Source organism: Danio aesculapii, chromosome 3, assembly GCF_903798145.1.
Source record: "Danio aesculapii chromosome 3, fDanAes4.1, whole genome shotgun sequence".
Taxonomy (NCBI): domain Eukaryota; kingdom Metazoa; phylum Chordata; class Actinopteri; order Cypriniformes; family Danionidae; genus Danio; species Danio aesculapii.
The window spans coordinates 48,414,302-48,435,415 of record NC_079437.1 but is presented as its reverse complement, the minus strand read 5'-3'; positions in this window follow the sequence as shown (position 1 = coordinate 48,435,415).

Here is a 21,114-nt window from a genome sequence, read left to right as displayed (position 1 = left end):
AATTGCTTAGTTTTGACCTCAGACGCTGTATTCTTGCTTTTCAGGCTGTAATATGAGCTTTTCAGGCCAAAATCACAAAGTGATAGAAACTGCCTAAATGAATGAAATGCATCATGCTTTTTGTTTTAAACAACAAATGCATGCATTTTAAACATATTTTAACAAGTTTCAAGTGATTAGCAAGCTTTATTGAGGGAGACAGAAAATTGCTTAGTTTTGACCTCAGACGCTGTATTCTTGCTTTTCAGGCTGTAATATGAGCTTTTCAGGCCAAAATCACAAAGTGATAGAAACTGCCTAAATGAATGAAATGCATCATGCTTTTTGTTTTAAACAACAAATGCATGCATTTTAAACATATTTTAACAAGTTTCAAGTGATTAGCAAGCTTTATTGAGGGAGACAGAAAATTGCTTAGTTTTGACCTCTGACGCTGTATTCTTGCTTTTCAGGCTGTAATATGAGCTTTTCAGGCCAAAATCACAAAGTGATAGAAACTGCCTAAATGAATGAAATGCATCATGCTTTTTGTTTTAAACAACAAATGCATGCATTTTAAACATATTTTAACAAGTTTCAAGTGATTAGCAAGCTTTATTGAGGGAGACAGAAAATTGCTTAGTTTTGACCTCAGACGCTGTATTCTTGCTTTTCAGGCTGTAATATGAGCTTTTCAGGCCAAAATCACAAAGTGATAGAAACTGCCTAAATGAATGAAATGCATCATGCTTTTTGTTTTAAACAACAAATGCATGCATTTTAAACATATTTTAACAAGTTTCAAGTGATTAGCAAGCTTTATTGAGGGAGACAGAAAATTGCTTAGTTTTGACCTCAGACGCTGTATTCTTGCTTTTCAGGCTGTAATATGAGCTTTTCAGGCCAAAATCACAAAGTGATAGAAACTGCCTAAATGAATGAAATGCATCATGCTTTTTGTTTTAAACAACAAATGCATGCATTTTAAACATATTTTAACAAGTTTCAAGTGATTAGCAAGCTTTATTAAGGGAGACAGAAAATTGCTTAGTTTTGACCTCAGACGCTGTATTCTTGCTTTTCAGGCTGTAATATGAGCTTTTCAGGCCAAAATCACAAAGTGATAGAAACTGCCTAAATGAATGAAATGCATCATGTATTTGGTTTTAAACAACAAATGCATGCATTTTAAACATATTTTAACAAGTTTCAAGTGATTAGCAAGCTTTATTAAGGGAGACAGAAAATTGCTTAGTTTTGACCTCAGACGCTGTATTCTTGCTTTTCAGGCTGTAATATGAGCTTTTCAGGCCAAAATCACAAAGTGATAGAAACTGCCTAAATGAATGAAATGCATCATGCTTTTTGTTTTAAACAACAAATGCATGCATTTTAAACATATTTTAACAAGTTTCAAGTGATTAGCAAGCTTTATTGAGGGAGACAGAAAATTGCTTAGTTTTGACCTCAGACGCTGTATTCTTGCTTTTCAGGCTGTAATATGAGCTTTTCAGGCCAAAATCACAAAGTGATAGAAACTGCCTAAATGAATGAAATGCATCATGCTTTGTGTTTTAAACAACAAATGCATGCATTTTAAACATATTTTAACAAGTTTCAAGTGATTAGCAAGCTTTATTGAGGGAGACAGAAAATTGCTTAGTTTTGACCTCAGACGCTGTATTCTTGCTTTTCAGGCTGTAATATGAGCTTTTCAGGCCAAAATCACAAAGTGATAGAAACTGCCTAAATGAATGAAATGCATCATGCTTTTTGTTTTAAACAACAAATGCATGCATTTTAAACATATTTTAACAAGTTTCAAGTGATTAGCAAGCTTTATTGAGGGAGACAGAAAATTGCTAAGATTTGACCTCATGACGCTGTATTCTTGCTTTTCAGGCTGTAATATGAGCTTTTCAGGCCAAAATCACAAAGTGATAGAAAACTGCCTAAAAGAATGAAATGCATCATGCTTTTTGTTTTAAACAACAAATGCATGCATTTTAAACATATTTTAACAAGTTTCAAGTGATTAGCAAGCTTTATTGAGGGAGACAGAAAATTGCTTAGTTTTGACCTCAGACGCTGTATTCTTGCTTTTCAGGCTGTAATATGAGCTTTTCAGGCCAAAATCACAAAGTGATAGAAACTGCCTAAATGAATGAAATGCATCATGCTTTTTGTTTTAAACAACAAATGCATGCATTTTAAACATATTTTAACAAGTTTCAAGTGATTAGCAAGCTTTATTGAGGGAGACAGAAAATTGCTTAGTTTTGACCTCAGACGCTGTATTCTTGCTTTTCAGGCTGTAATATGAGCTTTTCAGGCCAAAATCACAAAGTGATAGAAACTGCCTAAATGAATGAAATGCATCATGCTTTTTGTTTTAAACAACAAATGCATGCATTTTAAACATATTTTAACAAGTTTCAAGTGATTAGCAAGCTTTATTGAGGGAGACAGAAAATTGCTTAGTTTTGACCTCAGACGCTGTATTCTTGCTTTTCAGGCTGTAATATGAGCTTTTCAGGCCAAAATCACAAAGTGATAGAAACTGCCTAAATGAATGAAATGCATCATGCTTTTTGTTTTAAACAACAAATGCATGCATTTTAAACACATTTTAACAAGTTTCAAGTGATTAGCAAGCTTTATTAAGGGAGACAGAAAATTGCTTAGTTTTGACCTCAGACGCTGTATTCTTGCTTTTCAGGCTGTAATATGAGCTTTTCAGGCCAAAATCACAAAGTGATAGAAACTGCCTAAATGAATGAAATGCATCATGCTTTTTGTTTTAAACAACAAATGCATGCATTTTAAACACATTTTAACAAGTTTCAAGTGATTAGCAAGCTTTATTGAGGGAGACAGAAAATTGCTTAGTTTTGACCTCATGACGTTGTATTCTTGCTTTTCAGGCTGTAATATGAGCTTTTCAGGCCAAAATCACAAAGTGATAGAAACTGCCTAAATGAATGAAATGCATCATGCTTTTTGTTTTAAACAACAAATGCATGCATTTTAAACACATTTTAACAAGTTTCAAGTGATTAGCAAGCTTTATTGAGGGAGACAGAAAATTGCTTAGTTTTGACCTCTGACGCTGTATTCTTGCTTTTCAGGCTGTAATATGAGCTTTTCAGGCCAAAATCACAAAGTGATAGAAACTGCCTAAAGAATGAAATGCATCATGCTTTTTGTTTTAAACAACAAATGCATGCATTTTAAACACATTTTAACAAGTTTCAAGTGATTAGCAAGCTTTATTAAGGGAGACAGAAAATTGCTTAGTTTTGACCTCTGACGCTGTATTCTTGCTTTTCAGGGTGTAATATGAGCTTTTCAGGCCAAAATCACAAAGTGATAGAAACTGCCTAAATGAATGAAATGCATCATGCTTTTTGTTTTAAACAACAAATGCATGCATTTTAAACACATTTTAACAAGTTTCAAGTGATTAGCAAGCTTTATTGAGGGAGACAGAAAATTGCTTAGTTTTGACCTCATGATGCTGTATTCTTGCTTTTCAGGCTGTAATATGAGCTTTTCAGGCCAAAATCACAAAGTGATAGAAACTGCCTAAATGAATGAAATGCATCATGCTTTTTGTTTTAAACAACAAATGCATGCATTTTAAACATATTTTAACAAGTTTCAAGTGATTTGCAAGCTTTATTGAGGGAGACAGAAAATTGCTTAGTTTTGACATCAGACGCTGTATTCTTGCTTTTCAGGCTGTAATATGAGCTTTTCAGGCCAAAATCACAAAGTGATAGAAACTGCCTAAATGAATGAAATGCATCATGCTTTTTGTTTTAAACAACAAATGCATGCATTTTAAACACATTTTAACAAGTTTCAAGTGATTAGCAAGCTTTATTAAGGGAGACAGAAAATTGCTTAGTTTTGACCTCAGACGCTGTATTCTTGCTTTTCAGGCTGTAATATGAGCTTTTCAGGCCAAAATCACAAAGTGATAGAAACTGCCTAAATGAATGAAATGCATCATGCTTTTTGTTTTAAACAACAAATGCATGCATTTTAAACACATTTTAACAAGTTTCAAGTGATTAGCAAGCTTTATTAAGGGAGACAGAAAATTGCTTAGTTTTGACCTCAGACGCTGTATTCTTGCTTTTCAGGCTGTAATATGAGCTTTTCAGGCCAAAATCACAAAGTGATAGAAACTGCCTAAATGAATGAAATGCATCATGCTTTTTGTTTTAAACAACAAATGCATGCATTTTAAACATATTTTAACAAGTTTCAAGTGATTAGCAAGCTTTATTAAGGGAGACAGAAAATTGCTTAGTTTTGACCTCTAGACGCTGTATTCTTGCTTTTCAGGCTGTAATATGAGCTTTTCAGGCCAAAATCACAAAGTGATAGAAACTGCCTAAATGAATGAAATGCATCATGCTTTTTGTTTTAAACAACAAATGCATGCATTTTAAACATATTTTAACAAGTTTCAAGTGATTAGCAAGCTTTATTGAGGGAGACAGAAAATTGCTTAGTTTTGACCTCAGACGCTGTATTCTTGCTTTTCAGGCTGTAATATGAGCTTTTCAGGCCAAAATCACAAAGTGATAGAAACTGCCTAAAATAATGAAATGCATAATGCTTTTGTTTTAAACAACAAATGCATGCATTTTAAACACATTTTAACAATTTTCAAGTGATTAGCAAGCTTTATTAAAGGAGACAGAAAATTGCTTAGTTTTGACCTCAGACGCTGTATTCTTGCTTTTCAGGCTGTAATATGAGCTTTTCAGGCCAAAATCACAAAGTGATAGAAACTGCCTAAATGAATGAAATGCATCATGCTTTTTGTTTTAAACAACAAATGCATGCATTTTAAACATATTTTAACAAGTTTCAAGTGATTAGCAAGCTTTATTAGGGAGACAGAAAATTGCTTAGTTTTGACCTCAGACGCTGTATTCTTGCTTTTCAGGCTGTAATATGAGCTTTTCAGGCCAAAATCACAAAGTGATAGAAACTGCCTAAATGAATGAAATGCATCATGCTTTTTGTTTTAAACAACAAATGCATGCATTTTAAACATATTTTAACAAGTTTCAAGTGATTAGCAAGCTTTATTAAGGGAGACAGAAAATTGCTTAGTTTTGACCTCAGACGCTGTATTCTTGCTTTTCAGGCTGTAATATGAGCTTTTCAGGCCAAAATCACAAAGTGATAGAAACTGCCTAAATGAATGAAATGCATCATGCTTTTTGTTTTAAACAACAAATGCATGCATTTTAAACATATTTTAACAAGTTTCAAGTGATTAGCAAGCTTTATTAAGGGAGACAGAAAATTGCTTAGTTTTGACCTCAGACGCTGTATTCTTGCTTTTCAGGCTGTAATATGAGCTTTTCAGGCCAAAATCACAAAGTGATAGAAACTGCCTAAATGAATGAAATGCATCATGCTTTTTGTTTTAAACAACAAATGCATGCATTTTAAACATATTTTAACAAGTTTCAAGTGATTAGCAAGCTTTATTGAAGGGAGACAGAAAATTGCTTAGTTTTGACCTCAGACGCTGTATTCTTGCTTTTCAGGCTGTAATATGAGCTTTTCAGGCCAAAATCACAAAGTGATAGAAACTGCCTAAATGAATGAAATGCATCATGCTTTTTGTTTTAAACAACAAATGCATGCATTTTAAACATATTTTAACAAGTTTCAAGTGATTAGCAAGCTTTATTGAGGGAGACAGAAAATTGCTTAGTTTTGACCTCAGACGCTGTATTCTTGCTTTTCAGGCTGTAATATGAGCTTTTCAGGCCAAAATCACAAAGTGATAGAAACTGCCTAAATGAATGAAATGCATCATGCTTTTTGTTTTAAACAACAAATGCATGCATTTTAAACACATTTTAACAAGTTTCAAGTGATTAGCAAGCTTTATTAAGGGAGACAGAAAATTGCTTAGTTTTGACCTCAGACGCTGTATTCTTGCTTTTCAGGCTGTAATATGAGCTTTTCAGGCCAAAATCACAAAGTGATAGAAACTGCCTAAATGAATGAAATGCATCATGCTTTTTGTTTTAAACAACAAATGCATGCATTTTAAACACATTTTAACAAGTTTCAAGTGATTAGCAAGCTTTATTAAGGGAGACAGAAAATTGCTTAGTTTTGACCTCAGACGCTGTATTCTTGCTTTTCAGGCTGTAATATGAGCTTTTCAGGCCAAAATCACAAAGTGATAGAAACTGCCTAAATGAATGAAATGCATCATGCTTTTTGTTTTAAACAACAAATGCATGCATTTTAAACACATTTTAACAAGTTTCAAGTGATTAGCAAGCTTTATTGAGGGAGACAGAAAATTGCTTAGTTTTGACCTCATACGCTGTATTCTTGCTTTTCAGGCTGTAATATGAGCTTTTCAGGCCAAAATCACAAAGTGATAGAAACTGCCTAAATGAATGAAATGCATCATGCTTTTTGTTTTAAACAACAAATGCATGCATTTTAAACATATTTTAACAAGTTTCAAGTGATTAGCAAGCTTTATTGAGGGAGACAGAAAATTGCTTAGTTTTGACCTCTGACGCTGTATTCTTGCTTTTCAGGCTGTAATATGAGCTTTTCAGGCCAAAATCACAAAGTGATAGAAACTGCCTAAATGAATGAAATGCATCATGCTTTTTGTTTTAAACAACAAATGCATGCATTTTAAACATATTTTAACAAGTTTCAAGTGATTAGCAAGCTTTATTGAGGGAGACAGAAAATTGCTTAGTTTTGACCTCAGACGCTGTATTCTTGCTTTTCAGGCTGTAATATGAGCTTTTCAGGCCAAAATCACAAAGTGATAGAAACTGCCTAAATGAATGAAATGCATCATGCTTTTTGTTTTAAACAACAAATGCATGCATTTTAAACATATTTTAACAAGTTTCAAGTGATTAGCAAGCTTTATTAAGGGAGACAGAAAATTGCTTAGTTTTGACCTCAGACGCTGTATTCTTGCTTTTCAGGCTGTAATATGAGCTTTTCAGGCCAAAATCACAAAGTGATAGAAACTGCCTAAATGAATGAAATGCATCATGCTTTTTGTTTTAAACAACAAATGCATGCATTTTAAACACATTTTAACAAGTTTCAAGTGATTAGCAAGCTTTATTAAGGGAGACAGAAAATTGCTTAGTTTTGACCTCTGACGCTGTATTCTTGCTTTTCAGGCTGTAATATGAGCTTTTCAGGCCAAAATCACAAAGTGATAGAAACTGCCTAAATGAATGAAATGCATCATGCTTTTTGTTTTAAACAACAAATGCATGCATTTTAAACACATTTTAACAAGTTTCAAGTGATTAGCAAGCTTTATTAAGGGAGACAGAAAATTGCTTAGTTTTGACCTCTGACGCTGTATTCTTGCTTTTCAGGCTGTAATATGAGCTTTTCAGGCCAAAATCACAAAGTGATAGAAACTGCCTAAATGAATGAAATGCATCATGCTTTTTGTTTTAAACAACAAATGCATGCATTTTAAACATATTTAACAAGTTTCAAGTGATTAGCAAGCTTTATTGAGGGAGACAGAAAATTGCTTAGTTTTGACCTCTGACGCTGTATTCTTGCTTTTCAGGCTGTAATATGAGCTTTTCAGGCCAAAATCACAAAGTGATAGAAACTGCCTAAATGAATGAAATGCATCATGCTTTTTGTTTTAAACAACAAATGCATGCATTTTAAACATATTTTAACAAGTTTCAAGTGATTTGCAAGCTTTATTGAGGGAGACAGAAAAGTGCTTAGTTTTGACCTCATGACGCTGTATTCTTGCTTTTCAGGCTGTAATATGAGCTTTTCAGGCCAAAATCACAAAGTGATAGAAACTGCCTAAATGAATGAAATGCATCATGCTTTTTGTTTTAAACAACAAATGCATGCATTTTAAACATATTTTAACAAGTTTCAAGTGATTAGCAAGCTTTATTGAGGGAGACAGAAAATTGCTTAGTTTTGACCTCAGACGCTGTATTCTTGCTTTTCAGGCTGTAATATGAGCTTTTCAGGCCAAAATCACAAAGTGATAGAAACTGCCTAAATGAATGAAATGCATCATGCTTTTTGTTTTAAACAACAAATGCATGCATTTTAAACATATTTTAACAAGTTTCAAGTGATTTGCAAGCTTTATTGAGGGAGACAGAAAAGTGCTTAATTTTGACCTCAGATGCTGTATTCTTGCTTTTCAGGCTGTAATATGAGCTTTTCAGGCCAAAATCACAAAGTGATAGAAACTGCCTAAATGAATGAAATGCATCATGCTTTTTGTTTTAAACAACAAATGCATGCATTTTAAACATATTTTAACAAGTTTCAAGTGATTAGCAAGCTTTATTGAGGGAGACAAAAAATTGCTTAGTTTTGACCTCAGACGCTGTATTCTTGCTTTTCAGGCTGTAATATGAGCTTTTCAGGCCAAAATCACAAAGTGATAGAAACTGCCTAAATGAATGAAATGCATCATGCTTTTTGTTTTAAACAACAAATGCATGCATTTTAAACATATTTTAACAAGTTTCAAGTGATTAGCAAGCTTTATTGAGGGAGACAGAAAATTGCTTAGTTTTGACCTCAGACGCTGTATTCTTGCTTTTCAGGCTGTAATATGAGCTTTTCAGGCCAAAATCACAAAGTGATAGAAACTGCCTAAATGAATGAAATGCATCATGCTTTTTGTTTTAAACAACAAATGCATGCATTTTAAACATATTTTAACAAGTTTCAAGTGATTAGCAAGCTTTATTGAGGGAGACAGAAAATTGCTTAGTTTTGACCTCTGACGCTGTATTCTTGCTTTTCAGGCTGTAATATGAGCTTTTCAGGCCAAAATCACAAAGTGATAGAAACTGCCTAAATGAATGAAATGCATCATGCTTTTTGTTTTAAACAACAAATGCATGCATTTTAAACATATTTTAACAAGTTTCAAGTGATTAGCAAGCTTTATTGAGGGAGACAGAAAATTGCTTAGTTTTGACCTCATGAAGCTGTATTCTTGCTTTTCAGGCTGTAATATGAGCTTTTCAGGCCAAAATCACAAAGTGATAGAAACTGCCTAAATGAATGAAATGCATCATGCTTTTTGTTTTAAACAACAAATGCATGCATTTTAAACATATTTTAACAAGTTTCAAGTGATTAGCAAGCTTTATTGAGGGAGACAGAAAATTGCTTAGTTTTGACCTCAGACGCTGTATTCTTGCTTTTCAGGCTGTAATATGAGCTTTTCAGGCCAAAATCACAAAGTGATAGAAACTGCCTAAATGAATGAAATGCATCATGCTTTTTGTTTTAAACAACAAATGCATGCATTTTAAACATATTTTAACAAGTTTCAAGTGATTAGCAAGCTTTATTGAGGGAGACAGAAAATTGCTTAGATTTGACCTCTGACGCTGTATTCTTGCTTTTCAGGCTGTAATATGAGCTTTTCAGGCCAAAATCACAAAGTGATAGAAACTGCCTAAAAGAATGAAATGCATCATGCTTTTTGTTTTAAACAACAAATGCATGCATTTTAAACATATTTTAACAAGTTTCAAGTGATTAGCAAGCTTTATTGAGGGAGACAGAAAATTGCTTAGTTTTGACCTCAGACGCTGTATTCTTGCTTTTCAGGCTGTAATATGAGCTTTTCAGGCCAAAATCACAAAGTGATAGAAACTGCCTAAATGAATGAAATGCATCATGCTTTTTGTTTTAAACAACAAATGCATGCATTTTAAACATATTTTAACAAGTTTCAAGTGATTAGCAAGCTTTATTGAGGGAGACAGAAAATTGCTTAGTTTTGACCTCTGACGCTGTATTCTTGCTTTTCAGGCTGTAATATGAGCTTTTCAGGCCAAAATCACAAAGTGATAGAAACTGCCTAAAATGAATGAAATGCATCATGCTTTTTGTTTTAAACAACAAATGCATGCATTTTAAACATATTTTAACAAGTTTCAAGTGATTAGCAAGCTTTATTGAGGGAGACAGAAAATTGCTTAGTTTTGACCTCTGACGCTGTATTCTTGCTTTTCAGGCTGTAATATGAGCTTTTCAGGCCAAAATCACAAAGTGATAGAAACTGCCTAAAGAATGAAATGCATCATGCTTTTTGTTTTAAACAACAAACTGATGCATTTTAAACATATTTTAACAAGTTTCAAGTGATTAGCAAGCTTTATTGAGGGAGACAGAAAATTGCTTAGTTTTGACCTCAGACGCTGTATTCTTGCTTTTCAGGCTGTAATATGAGCTTTTCAGGCCAAAATCACAAAGTGATAAAACTGCCTAAAAGAATGAAATGCATCATGCTTTTTGTTTTAAACTACACATACATGCATTTTAAGCATATTTTAACAAGTTTCAAGTGATTAGCAAGCTTTATTAAGGAAGACAGAAATTTGCTTAGTTTTGACCTCTGACGCTGTATTCTTGCTTTTCAGGCTGCAATATGAGCTTTTCAGGCCAAAATCACAAAGTGATAAAAATTGCCTAAAAGAATGAAATGCATCATGCTTTTTGGTTTAAACAACAAATGCATACATTTTATACTTTAACAAGTTTCTAGTGATTAGCAAGCTTTATTGAGGGAGACAAAAAATTGCTTAGTTTTGACCTCAGAATCTGTATTTTTGCTTTTCAGGCTGCAACATGAGCTTTTCAGGCCAAAATCACAAAGTGATAAAAACTGCCTAAAAGAAAGAAATGCATCATGCTTTTTGTTTTAAATAACAAATTCATGCATTTTAAGTGAGGTTTAATAATAAACTAATTTCGAGAGGATCACGTGCTTATGATTTATCACAGCCGGTCTCGTATTAAGCTAATCAGTATCGTCCAATCATATGAGCCATAAGCTACTATAAATAAACACAGTTTTCAGTCCACCTTATCTTCGTTTGGAAGAAAGCTTCCGGCCGCTAAAAAGCTTCTGCTCTAAAGAAGCTTTTACAGCATTGCACTTTTCAACATATCAATATCAAAATAGCCAACAAACTTCTACAACTGCAACCAGAGCCCTGCTCTCCCTGAGACTTCAGCCACTGCAATGAAGCCAAACTCTCACCGCTCTCTCACAGCGGTCCACCTGTGGTAATGTACATAGCATGCTTTAAGAGGAAGCCTTGCAAAATAACTACTCTCCAACAAAACTAAACATTTCGTATATCTTTAGAAAGCAAGACTCGCATAACTAAAATAATTTAAATCATTTTAGGGACACAAACATTATGGACTTAGCGTCCTCCGCTGAACTGTAAACAACCAGAGATTATAACAAACCAAATAAACTCACCTCAAGCTTCCTGCCTGTCCACAGGTCCCTAACATTTTAACAGCCTGGATAATTCGACTGCAAGGATTAAAGCAATCCAATCCGTAAAACATTAGTCCACAACATATGTTGATAAACATCCATGGATACACTGCTGTCATCCAAACTAGTCGCTGCACTGCGTTCTGTAAGTAGCATCTTTCAGACATAAACACTTGTAATTTGTTTAACAAAATGGCCGCCGACCTTTGCACTTTTGATGGACACTTCATTGAGCCAATAGCTGGAAGAAGTGTCACCGTCCAAGAGCTCTCAGAACATGAGATGGTCCCGCCCTCTCTCCCGATGTTTATGAACAGACACAGTTGCAAAGACTTTGTGATTGAATTGGGCCAGTTATGCTTCTGATTTTAATAATGTTAAGATTCCAAACTTAATGTTATTTAATCATGGATAAAAGTAAAGCCTGTAGCAAACATTCCATTGACAGTTTCTAATAAGTACAGTTCAAGTATAAATTAAATGTCAACACAATTTTTGAAGTAAAAAATAATAATAAAATAAATAAATAAACCCAGCCACTTCCGATAGCAATTTAACTTCTGAAAATTACCCAGCTAATGAAATTCTACACATCAAACATAGAAGTCCGATTGTAATATGCCACAGAGATTTAAACTTCTCACTTCACCTACTCCACCTTAGAGGTATTTCCAGGACCACCAGCCAAGCCATGCTCCATATCTTTAGCTCTTCATCCCTTCTCCATCTCATGGAGGAATTTTGTTGATTCATGTAAATATTCCTCACCTTACTAGAGAACTGCGTTCTCACCCTGACACTAATTTTTCTGACTTTCTCATTTCAGGTCTACCCACAGATTCCACCCGGGACTCTCAGCTCTCCCTTCCATTCATTTTTCTGTCTTAATCCCGACCTAACCCAAAAAAGATGTCTTATTTGGACATCAGCCAAAGAACAATGTATCATGTCTGCTGAACACTTGCAGGTTAAAAAACCAAATCACTGACTCTTTCTCATTTTCTTTCCAGAAATGCTGGTCATTGACTCCTGAAGTGGATCCCAACGCCTGTCCCTCCCTTTCCAGAAGTGACATTACCTTAAGCCACACCCTTTATAACCTCCACCAAACCCCATATTGCTTATCCTCCAAGTAGTAGCCCTCAGAACCCTTCCGTAACATCACAGTATGGAACATATTCAACTCAACCCCTCACTCCAACCCACTATAGCAGATCTAATTTTGCTTGATGAGGAAAGAAAGGGTTTCTTCATCCTGCAAAGTAAGATAGATCAATTCGACAGAACATTTCATTTACATCTTCAACATCCCTGCCCTCACCCACGCCCTCCAAACCCTTCTAACATGCATACACTTAAGGGGATCTCAAGAAACAACCCCCCCCTAGACCCCCCTTTTTACTGACGACGCTAATCATCCAGTATCATGTCCCTTGTTCCAGAAACACCTCAAAGTCCTCCGCCTCTCAGGATTCCTTTTCCAGCCATTCATTCAGAATTGGCATGCCACCACAGCAGCCATTAACAGGCTTTCCCAACTTCAGAACCAGACCCTCGGTCGTTGGTCCTCTGAAGCTTTTTTCCTACATTCGCCTCAGTCTTTTCATCTATAACAACCCCAGTCGGTTCTATTAAACCTCTCCGCCATCTCGGCCACCCTTTTATACTCTAGCCAAACCATCTATCTGTCCATTCCTAGCTACCCCCTCTACAGCTCAGGCTCCCGCAGTAGTAAATAGGAGCTTCAGCTCTTGCAGAGCCTCACCTATCAACCTCACCTTTCTGTTCCCCCTGCCAGCATTGAGTACTTCCACTGTTCCCTCCTAGCTCTGTACCCTTCGCCTTTGACTCTCATGTAACCTCCTTGCTCCATCAGCATTATCCTAAGCCCAGACTCCCACAGGGGTCAACACGAGCTTTGGTTCTTGCAAGGACCTCACTTTCCACCCTCTCCTTTCTGTTCCCCCTGCCAGCGTTGAGTGCTTCCGCTGTTCTCTCGTAGCTCTTTACCCCTCGCCTTTTGACTCTCCTAATATACTTGCTCCATCTGCATCACCCTAAGCTCAGACTCCCGCAGGGATCAACAAGAGCTTTGGCTCTCACAAGAGCCTCACCTATCACCCTCACCTTTCCATTTCCCCCTGCCAACATTGAGTACTTCCACTGTTTCACTCCCAGCTCTTTACCCCTTGCCTTTGACTCATCTAACCTCCTCGCTCCATTTTAGCATCACCCTAAGCTCAGACTTCTGCAGGAGTCAACACAAGATTTGACTCTGGGAAGAGTCTCACCTTTCACCCTCTCCTTTCTTTTCCCTCTGTCAGCGTTGAGTGCTTCTGTTGTTCCCTCCAAGCTCTTTACCTGACTTTTTGTCTCTCATCCAACCTCCTTGCTCCATCTAAGCATCACCCTAAGCTCAGACTCCCACAGGAGTCTACACGAGCTTCGGCTCTCACAGGAGCCTCACCTATCACCTTCCTGTTTCCACTGCCAGAATTGAGTGCTTCCGCTGCATCAGTTTAATTATTCTGTATAGTCAATCACCAGTATTTCAACTGTTTATCCTACATCATAGTTCATTAGCCTTTGTTATTATATTCTGTATTTTGCATAGTAATCGCATTTCCTCCAACAGCTCTCCCCTGTTATTTCCCCCTGCCAGCGTCGTGTGCTCCCGCTGCTTTAGTGTCTTATTGCATAGTTTGTATATTCTGTAAAAGTATTTGTATAGGATATTTGTTAGTTGCAGCTGCTCTTCCCCCTTTTATTTTTCCTACCAGCATCGCGTGCCTCTGCTGCTTTAATTCAATTATTCTGCACAGTAGTTTACTATTATCCTTTCATGTTTTGTATTGGATCATTTGCATAATTGTATAGTATATTTGTGTTCCAGCTACCTTCCTCTTTCTTTTCCCATTCCAGTGTGGAGTGCTTCCGCTGTACCAGTTTATTTGTTTTCCATATAGTCATTAAACAAATATCTACATTGTGTTATTCTGCATATTAGTCCATTTTAGTATTTTGCGTATAATACTGTGTATTTCTGCACAATTATGTTACTTGCAGCACCTTTTCCCTCGCCAGCATTGAGTGCCTTTGCGGTTTTCTCCCAAGCCTTTACTCCTTAACTTTGACACTCATCTAACATCCTTCCTCCACCTTAGCATCACCCTAAGCTCTGACTCCCGCAGGAGTTAAGAGCTTTGGCTCTCGCAAGAGCCTCATCTATCGCCCTCACCTTCCTGTTTCCCCTGCCAGTGTCGAGGGCTTCGCTGTACCAGTTTTATTTGTTTTCCATATTGTCATTAAACCAATATCTACATTTGTGTTATTCTGTATAGTAGTTAATTAGTATTTTGTGTATCTCTGCATAATCATGTTACTTCCAGCACCTTTTCCCTTGCCAGCATTGAGTGCTTTTGCTGTTTTCTCCCAGCCTTTACCCCTTGCCTTTGACTCATCCAATGTCCTTCCTCCACCTTAGATTCACCCTAAGCTCTGACTCCCGCAGGAGTCAATACGAGCTTTGGCTCTCGCAAGAGCCTCACCTATCGCCCTCACCTTCCATTTCCCCTGCCAGTGTCGAGTGCTTCCTCTGCATCAGTTTATTTATTTTGCATAGTTTTTCACCAGTTTCGGCATTGTGTTTATTCTGCATAGTAATTCATTAGCATTTCATGTTTATGATATTATGTATTTTGCTTAGTAACCTTGTTTAACCACTTTTCTTTCCCCTTATCAGCGTTGTGGGCTCCCGCTGCATTAGTATCTTTTTGTGTAGTTGTTTATTATATATATTTGTATAGCAGATTAGTGTTACTTACAGCTGGTTTTCTGCTCCCCCATTCCCTCCCTAAGGTTCTAGGCAATCCGAACCCCCCCCCCCCCCTCCTCCTATAACTCCTTTTAACAAGAGCATCATTTCCTCTCCCCATGTCTGCCTCCCCGGCTCCGACTCCCGCAGGAGTCAAATTGGAGCCGCGACTCTCGCAAGAGTCCCACCCAGCCTTCCCCCAGCAGTTTACTGTCCACTTCTCAACCCCCCCCCAAGGCTCTTTGTCACAACAGCCAAACTCCCGCAGGAGCTATCCATAGATATATATACATGGTTATACGCATTTGTGTAAATTCATGTTTGCTTGTGACCGCGTGCGCGCATGGGCGAGTGCATGCACGCATGCACGTTTGCTTTGTGCGCGTATGCACGTAAACGTGTGTGTGTGTGTGTGCGCGTGCGTGTGTGCGAGCATATGTGTCCATGCCTGGGTACTCATTTGGACATTAAGTACATTCGTACTTGCACATGTCCAGATGTGTCCCCTTGTCCGCTTCTAACTCTCCTAACCTCTACAAAGAAGCTCCGACCACCGCAGGGGTCTCCCAGAGCTCTAACTCCCGCAGGAGTTCCCCAACAGCCGGATATAGCAGCCGGATATAGCTCAATTTTCTTGCTTTTTGGGGGCTTTTTTCTTACAAATACGCGGCTGCTGTCCCGAGCGATTAATTACTGCATTTTGGGGAGTTCTGAGATCCACCGAGCTCAGGCTCCCCTCTCGCTCTGCAAACGGGAGGAAGCCCCGGGCTCGAGGATCCCTTGAGCTCGGGGCTCTCTCCCGGGACAGCATGCCAAACAAGCTATTGATGAATCATCAGCTAAGTGTGAACTCTTGAAGTGAGGTTTATTAATAAACTAATTTCGAGAGGATCACGTGCTTATGATTTATCACAGCCGGTCTCGTATTAAGCTAATCAGTATCGTCCAATCATATGAGCCATAAGCTACTATAAATAACCACAGTTTTCAGTCCACCTTAACTTCGTTTGGAATAAACCCCCCTTCCTCCCCATTCTCCTCCTTAACCTTAGATCGGGTGGCATGGGGGCCCAGTGGTTAGCACTGTTAGCCCCACAGCAAGAACACTGCCAACCCTGGTCCTGCCAGGTCGGTAGGTGTTTCTGTGAGGAGTTTGTATGTTCTCCCCGTGTCCGCGTAAGTGTTCTCCGGTTTCCTCCCATCCAAAAAATATACATCATGCATAACAATGAAACATTTGTCTAGCCCCTTCTTTTTTCCTCACGTGTTCCCTTAGCTACTGCAGACAGGGAGTTCTGAGATCCACCGAGCTCAGGCTTCCCTCTCGCTCTGCAAACGGGAGGAAGCCCCGGGCTCGAAGATCCCTTGAGCTCGGGGCTCTATCCCGGGACAGCATGCCAAACAAGCTATTGATGAATCATCAGCTAAGTGTGAACTCTTGAAACATATTTTAACAAGTTTCAAGTGATTAGCAAGCTTTATTGTGGAACACAGAAATTTGCTTAGTTTTGACATCTGACGCTGTATTCTTGCTTTTTAGGCTGTAAAATGAGCTTTTCAGGCCAAAATCACAAAGTGATAAAAACTGCCTAAAAGAATGAAATACATCATGCTTTTTGTTTTAAACAACAAATTGATGCATTTTAAACATATTTTAACCAGTTTCAAGTGATTACCAAGCTTTATTGAGGGACACAGAAAATTGCTTAGTTTTGACCTGACGCTGTATTCTTGCTTTTCAGCCTGTAATATGAGCTTTTCAGGCCAAAATCACAAAGTGAAAAAAACTGCCTAAAAGAATGAAATGCATCATGCTTTTTGTTTTAAACAACAAATGCATAAATTTTATACATTAACAAGTTTCTAGTGATTGGCAAGTTTTATTGAGGGAGACAGAAAATTGCTTAGTTTTGACTTTAGAAGCTGTATTCTTGCTTTTCAGGCTGCAATATGAGCTTTTCAGGCCAAAATCACAAAGTGATAAAAACTGCCTAAAAGAATGAAATGCATCATGCTTTTTGTTTTAAACATCAAATTCATGCATTTTAAGCATATTTTAACAAGTTTCATGTGATTAGTTAGCTTTATTGAGGGACACAGAAAATTGCTTAGTTTTGACCTCTGACGCTGTATTCTTGCTTTTCAGGCTGCAATATGAGCTTTTCAGGCCAAAATCACAAAGTGATAAAAACTGCCTAAAAGAATGAAATACATCATGCTTTTTGTTTTAAACTACAAATTCATGCATTAAGCATATTTTAACAAGTTTCAAGTGATTTGCAAGCTTTATTGAGGAAGATAGAAATTTTCTTAGATTTGACCTCTGACGCTGTATTCTTGCTTTTCAGGCTGTAATATGAGCTTTTCAGGCCAAAATCACAAAGTGATAAAAACTGCCTAAAAGAATGAAATGCATCATGCTTTTTGTTTTAAACAACAAATGCATACATTTTATACATATTTTAACAAGTTTCTAGTGATTTGCAAGCTTTATTGAGGAAGATAGAAATTTTCTTAGATTTGACCTCTGACGCTGTATTCTTGCTTTTCAGGCTGTAATATGAGCTTTTCAGGCCAAAATCACAAAGTGATAAAAACTGCCTAAAAGAAAGAAATACAGCATGCTTTTTGTTTTAAACAACAAATTCATGTATTTTAAACACATTTTAACATGTTTCAAGTGATTAGCAAGCTTTGAGGGAGACAGAAATTTGCTTAGTTTTGACCTCTGACGCTGTATTCTTGCTTTTCAGGCTGCAATATGAGCTTTTCAGCCCAAAATCACAAAGTGATAAAAACTGCCTAAAAGAATGAAATGCATCATGCTTTTTGTTTTAAACATCAAATTAATGCATTGTAAGCATATTTTAACACGTTTCATGTGATTACCAAGCTTTGAGGGACACAGAAAATTGCTTAGTTTTGACCTCAGAAGCTGTATTCTTGCTTTTCAGGCCAAAATCACAAAGTGATAAAAACTGCCTAAAAGAAAGAAATACATCATGCTTTTTGTTTTAAACAACAAATTCATGCATTTTAAACACATTTTAACAAGTTTCAAGTGATTAGCAAGCTTTGAGGAAGACAGAAATTTGCTTAGTTTTGACCTCTGTTCTTGCTTTTCAGGCTGTAATATGAGCTTTTCAGGTCAAAATCAAAAAGTGATAAAAACTGCCTAAAAAAATGAAATGCATCATGCTTTTTGTTTTAAACAACAAATTCATGCATTTTAAGCATATTTTAACAAGTTTCAAGTGATAAGCAAGCTTTATTGAGGGAGACAGAAATATGCTTAATTTTGACCTCAGAAGCTGTATTCTTGCTTTTCAGGCTGCAATATGAGCTTTTTTAGGCCAAAATCACAAAGTGATAAAAACTGACTAAAAGAATGAAATGCATCATGCTTTTTGTTTTAAACTACAAATTCATGCATTTTAAGCATATTTTAACAGGTTTCATGTGATTACCAAGCTTTATTGAGGGACACAGAAAATTTAGTTTTGACCTCTGACGCTGTATTCTTGCTTTTCAGCCTGTAATATGAGCTTTTCAGGCCAAAATAACAAAGTGATAAAAACTGCCTAAAATAATGAAATGCATCATACTTTTTGTTTTAAACAACAAATTCATGCATTTTAAGCATATTTTAACAGGTTTCAAGTGATTAGCAAGCTTTATTGAGGGACACAGAAAATTGCTTAGTTTTGTCCTCTGACGCTGTATTCTTGCTTTTCAGGCTGTAATATGAGCTTTTCAGGTCAAAAACACAAAGTGATAAAAACTGCCTAAAAGAATTAAATGCATCATGCTTTTTGTTTTAAACAACAAATGCATAAATTTTATACATTAACAAGTTTCTAGTGATTGGCAAGTTTTATTGAGGGAGACAGAAAATTGCTTAGTTTTGACTTTAGAAGCTGTATTCTTGCTTTTCAGGCTGCAATATGAGCTTTTCAGGCCAAAATCACAAAGTGATAAAAACTGCCTAAAAGAATGAAATGCATCATGCTTTTTGTTTTAAACAACAAATTCATGCATTTTAAGCATATTTTAACAAGTTTCATGTGATTAGTTAGCTTTATTGAGGGACACAGAAAATTGCTTAGTTTTGACCTCTGACGCTGTATTCTTGCTTTTCAGGCTGCAATATGAGCTTTTCAGGCCAAAATCACAAAGTGATAAAAACTGCCTAAAAGAATGAAATACATCATGCTTTTTGTTTTAAACTACAAATTCATGCATTAAGCATATTTTAACAAGTTTCAAGAGATTTGCAAGCTTTATTGAGGAAGATAGAAATTTTCTTAGATTTGACCTCTGACGCTGTATTCTTGCTTTTCAGGCTGTAATATGAGCTTTTCAGGCCAAAATCACAAAGTGATAATAACTGCCTAAAAGAATGAAATGCATCATGCTTTTTGTTTTAAACAACAAATGCATACATTTTATACATATTTTAACAAGTTTCAAGTGATTTGCAAGCTTTATTGAGGAAGATAGAAATTTTCTTAGATTTGACCTCTGACGCTGTATTCTTGCTTTTCAGGCTGTAATATGAGCTTTTCAGGCCAAAATCACAAAGTGATAAAAACTGCCTAAAAGAAAGAAATACAGCATGCTTTTTGTTTTAAACAACAAATTCATGTATTTTAAACACATTTTAACATGTTTCAAGTGATTAGCAAGCTTTGAGGGAGACAGAAATTTGCTTAGTTTTGACCTCTGACGCTGTATTCTTGCTTTTCAGGCTGCAATATGAGCTTTTCAGCCCAAAATCACAAAGTGATAAAAACTGCCTAAAAGAATGAAATGCATCATGCTTTTTGTTTTAAACATCAAATTAATGCATTGTAAGCATATTTTAACACGTTTCATGTGATTACCAAGCTTTGAGGGACACAGAAAATTGCTTAGTTTTGACCTCAGAAGCTGTATTCTTGCTTTTCAGGCCAAAATCACAAAGTGATAAAAACTGCCTAAAAGAAAGAAATACATCATGCTTTTTGTTTTAAACAACAAATTCATGCATTTTAAACACATTTTAACAAGTTTCAAGTGATTAGCAAGCTTTGAGGAAGACAGAAATTTGCTTAGTTTTGACCTCTGTTCTTGCTTTTCAGGCTGTAATATGAGCTTTTCAGGTCAAAATCAAAAAGTGATAAAAACTGCCTAAAAAAATGAAATGCATCATGCTTTTTGTTTTAAACAACAAATTCATGCATTTTAAGCATATTTTAACAAGTTTCAAGTGATTAGCAAGCTTTATTGAGGGAGACAGAAATATGCTTAATTTTGACCTCAGAAGCTGTATTCTTGCTTTTCAGGCTGCAATATGAGCTTTTTTAGGCCAAAATCACAAAGTGATAAAAACTGACTAAAAGAATGAAATGCATCATGCTTTTTGTTTTAAACTACAAATTCATGCATTTTAAGCATATTTTAACACGTTTCATGTGATTACCAAGCTTTATTGAGGGACACAGAAAATTTAGTTTTGACCTCTGACGCTGTATTCTTGCTTTTCAGCCTGTAATATGAGCTTTTCAGGCCAAAATAACAAAGTGATAAAAACTGCCTAAAATAATGAAATGCATCATACTTTTTGTTTTAAACAACAAATTCATGCATTTTAAGCATATTTTAACAGGTTTCAAGTGATTAGCAAGCTTTATTGAGGGACACAGAAAATTGCTTAGTTTTGTCCTCTGACGCTGTATTCTTGCTTTTCAGGCTGTAATATGAGCTTTTCAGGTCAAAAACACAAAGTGATAAAAACTGCCTAAAAGAATGAAATGCATCATGCTTTTTGTTTTAAACAACAAATTCATGCATTTTAAGCATATTTTAACAGGTTTCAAGTGATTAGCAAGCTTTATTGAGGGAGACAGAAAATTGTTTAGTTTTGACTTCTGACGCTGTATTCTTGCTTTTCAGGCTGTAATATGAGCTTTTTAGGCCAAAACCACAAAGTGATAAA